We start from the raw sequence: 5,000 nt of genomic DNA, 5'->3' as shown, positions 1-5,000 counted from the left end.
ATTTCCTTGTGGTTCGGGCAGCTAGTGAGGAAGTGCAGTTCTGACTCAATTGTCACAGTATACACGTTTTCTGTAGTCATTTACAGTAGGTCTGCCTTGCATCTGTCTATTTCTATTGCCAGACTGTAGTTGCTGAGCCTTTATCTTGTCATTTGATTTTGTTAGTAAGTTGGTGTCCATGGTTTATCATTGTCAAGTGTTTTGCCAATTGGTATTCTCTGTTAAAAGTCAAATCATTTTGTAGCATACTTTGTTTTTACTGTTGCTTCTGTCCAGTAGGTGAGATATTTCTCTTTCTGGGTGTTGATGATGTGGTAGGTATTTATTCCTTCAAGAGGGGTGCCAGTGGCTGTTTGGTGATGTTAGTTTTGTTAGTTGTTTCTTGCTGGAGCCTTAGGACCAACTGAATGAAAGGACTCTCCCTCTCTCTCTCCCTCTCTCTCTCTCACACACACACACACACACACACACACACACACACACACACACACACACACACATTCACATACTTATGAATTCATGCCAGCACACAATTCACACACACACACTCACACACACTCGCTCACTGGAGTGTCATGGCTTCACACCATACACATTGCACACACACACATTCATGCACAGTTCTTGCACTCATACACTGATATGCGCATACCTTACGCAAGTCCTTTCATTGCCTGGTCTCTGTTTCATAATTTGTTTTCCTGAAGCTGCTGTCTGACTCAGTGTTTAGTCTAATGAGCCTTCATCCGGACATGGGCAATAGCTGCAGTATGCTAGCTGTGCTAGCCGCAGTATATAGCTGTGTTCATCTGGACATGGGCAATAGCTGCAGTATACTAGCTGTGTTAGCTGCCTGCAGTATAGCTGTGTTCATCTGGACATGGGCATTAGCTGCAGTATACTAGAGCAGTATACTAGCTGTGTTCATCTGGACATGGGAATCAGCTGCAGTATACTAGCTGAGTTATTAGCCACATACAGTATACTAGCTGCAGTAGCTGTCCACAACGTTTACAAGCTTACAAGCTGTACCACACAGTCTCTGTGAACTCTCTTGCTGTCCTTCCATATGTGACACTACAAGGGTTTTTTTGTATGACAATTGATTAATTTGCATTTATTCATTTATTCGAACTAAATAAAAAATGAATAGGAGAGAACTTCTCAGGGGTGTCCATCTTCCAGAGAACACTAATGTAGTGAGCCTATGTCAATTTATCCATTATGAGGCTGAATGCATCTTGTGCAAAACTAATATAGTCTTGTTTTCCATTCCTTAAATGCAGTCAGACAAAATTGTTTATGCTGACGTGACCGCTGAGCAAAACGCTTCCCTACAGAAATCTTCAAGAATACCAACCTTCATATTTCATAATTTATGTTATATTTAATGTTTTGAGACTGAGGTCAGTCGGGAGGCAACCCTGCCTCAATGCTGGATCAGACATTTGTCATTTGCCAGCCGTCATCTTTTTCAGTCGGACTCTGCGTTCTCTGGCTGGTCAAGATGATGGTCAGATTCTGCTGTGTTTGTTTGTCTGGAGAGCACCTGTCCAGCTTTCAATTCAAATCAAGATTTTATCGACAAACCACACAAACACACACACTGACGCACGTACGCTTGTAGCCTTGCACACATGCACGCACGCACGCACGCACACACAGACACAGACACACACACTCAGACCAATACACACACAAAAGCACAAACTGAGTCTGAGAGTACTGCAGATAATTTATTTTGAGGTGTGTAAATTTAATCCTTGCCTTGAGGAATTCCACATTGGTTCAGGAGCATGAAGATGTACACAAAATGATCACACACAGATACATCTGTTTTACAGGAGAATGGAGGGCACACTTCATCTGGGCTCAACTCATCCTTGAATGTACAGAGAGAGAGAGAGAGAGAGAGAGAGAGAGAGAGAGAGAGAGAGAGAGAGAGAGAGAGAGAGAGAGAGAGAGAGAAGAGAGAGAGAGAAAGTTGGACAAAATCCCTGGCATAATTCATGAATTGACCCCATCTGTCCAAATCAACTTTGTAAGGGAAGGTAATGAAGTACTTGTAACACACTATCCAGTAGAATCACATATAAACTAAGGATGGAACCCATATGCATCGGATTACAGCCATGTCAACCAAATCGTGCACTCCTGAACAAATCGTTCTCTCCTGACCAAATCGTGCACTCCTGAATAAATCGTTCTCTCCTGACCAAATCGTAAACTCCTGACTAAATCGGTCTCTCCTGACCAAATCGTGCACTCCTGAATAAATCTGTCTCTCCTGACCAAATCGTGCACTCCTGAATAAATCGTTCTCTCCTGACCAAATCGTGCACTCCTGAATAAATCGTTCTCTCCCGACCAAATCGTAAACTCCTGACTAAATCGGTCTCTCCTGACCAAATCGTGCACTCCTGAATAAATCTGTCTCTCCTGACCAAATCGTGCACTCCTGACTAAATCGGTCTCTCCTGAATAAATCGTTCTCTCCTGACTAAATCGTGCACTCCTGAATAAATCGTTCTCTCCTGACCAAATCGTGCACTCCTGACTAAATCGGTCTCTCCTGACTAAATCGTGCACTCCTGAATAAATCGTGCACTCCTGACTAAACCGGGTGTGGTCTTCCATTCTCCCCAACATGCCATGTGTCTCTGCGTAATCCACCTTAATGAGTTTGTAGTCTCCTCTTTGTGTGATTTGACTGCTGATTCCTGGGTTCCTTGGGCCTCTTGCTGGTCTGCTGATGGCTCACTGTGTGCATGGCGTTCCTGAAGGAGGGGGGTATTGGGGCTGGAGCACAGAGAGGTGTGTCCCAAATGGCATGGCAAAGAATAGTGCATAGGAGATATGGGTGCAGTGTACTATGCAGTACACAAGGACGCCATTATTGTTTAGGATAGTCAGAGTCTGCTGGTGACGGATCTGGCCAGGACCACACCATCCTCTCCTGCTCTCACAGAGTACTGCTCAGAGTACCGCTGTCTGCAGCTGAGCTCTGTGTCTCTCTCTCACTCTCTCTCACACACACACACACACACACACACACACACACTCATACACACAACAGAGACACCACAAATGCAATCTGACAAGCACACTGGCATACACTCTGTTTCCTTCCTCCCTCTCTCTCTCTCTCTCTATCCCTCTCTCTCTCAGTCCCCCCCACACACACAAACACAACCACTGATTTAAAACATGAAGATTTAAATACCAATGTGCCAAAGGAGATAAATGTGAGCCGTCTTTTGTTTATGCTACCTAGATGTTGCTCCCCCAAACATGATGGATCACTCTCTCACACACACACACACACACACGCACGCACACGGACACACACACATAAACAGACACACAAACACAAACACACGCATACACACACGCACACACACACACACACACACACACACACACACACACACACACACACACACACACACACACAGTAAAACAAAAACAGTAGGTTCTGTCCTGTCTGAACAGCAAGATTAGGGTTATCTGTGGCCCACCACAAAGACGACTGATAAGTCTCTCTCTCTCTCTATCTCTCTCTCTCTCTCTCTCTCTCTCTCTCTCTGTGTGTGTGTGTGTGTGTGCACTGATAATAAAAAGCACACCTTCCTACTGAAAACTGCTTCTCACTAGTATTAGGTATTAGCCAAATGTCATACTCTATATTACATCTCATAATATGGCAGTCAACTTGTAGTCTTGGTTACGGTGAACCAATGCTTTGTCAATCTGTTCTTGCTCTCTCTAAGACTACAACTCTGTGGGTGTAGATGGGTGTTCTAATCAGGCACCAGAGCTGTAGTCAAGACCACCTTTATCAAGTCAGACTTGTAAAAAATATAGATTTAGAGTAATCTAGAAAAATATTTTTTAAGCTGGCTGGATTCGGTCAAAACCAATGGCCAAGACTGAGACAAGTCCGTTTCCAAATACCAGCAAGTCCAAGATAGGTCCGAAACCATAATAAACATCTCGGATCCAAGGCCAGACTTGAGTACTACAGCCTTGTTTGGCACAGATCCTATCAAGCCTAAACATCAGATCTGTCCAAGGCAGCCAATCACATTTCAGCTGAGGCAGCATAAAAGTAACTGATTGGGTGAGCTCATATAACCGAGCTCATATAACCGCTAACATGTGTGTATTTTGTAAAATATGCATTATCCATAGGCGAACACACACACACACACACACACACACACACACACACACACACACACACACACACACACACAAATGTGTGTGAAAATGATGGACCAAAATACTCATCTAGTGAATCATAAATACAGTACACAAAGTTTGAACGGGATATCTAAGAGTTGATACTGCTACATAATATCAAGTTTGTTGTTTCACAGTGACATATCTCCTTGTTGACTTAAAGAGAATAACAAGAGAATAGAAGATTATTTAGAGATTAACAAGAGAGTACATTTCGGACAGATCCTAGAGTTCACAGTTTAAAGTCAAGAGAGTAAACGAAATGTGCTATTTGTGGCTGCTGGGTGGCAAGGAAAGACTTTTTGGACGGGAAGAACAAACACACCTTTTACACATCACAGAAAAAAAAAACCATCTATATACATGTTAAAGGTTTTATACACTACAGTACGCTATCTGGTGAGGCTAATATGTACAGTGCACCTCCTGCAGAAGACTACGATCAGACAATGTCTTAAGATGAGTCCTTGAGTCCACTCTCTCCTTCTTTCTTTCGTCAGAGCTTTCTTCTTTTTTTCTTTCTCTCTCCTCCCCGCTTTTTTTCTTCCTTTTAGCCTTTCATCCCTCGTGTTTAAGCACTGCTATCTATTTAATCCACTTATCCTCAGCGCTAGACTGTCCATCTCCTGCCTTGCCTCGCTCCTAAAGCCTCTCCTTGATGTTCTCTCAGTCTCCTCCAATCAGCACCGTGGTTAACTCCTAATGACTCTCTTAGCCATTCTCTTTCTTGCGATCTCGAGTAATTCCTCCTTTCTCTT

The sequence above is a fragment of the Sardina pilchardus genome, chromosome 21 (assembly GCF_963854185.1).
Source record: "Sardina pilchardus chromosome 21, fSarPil1.1, whole genome shotgun sequence".
Classification (NCBI taxonomy): domain Eukaryota; kingdom Metazoa; phylum Chordata; class Actinopteri; order Clupeiformes; family Clupeidae; genus Sardina; species Sardina pilchardus.
This window is presented reverse-complemented; position numbering follows the sequence as displayed.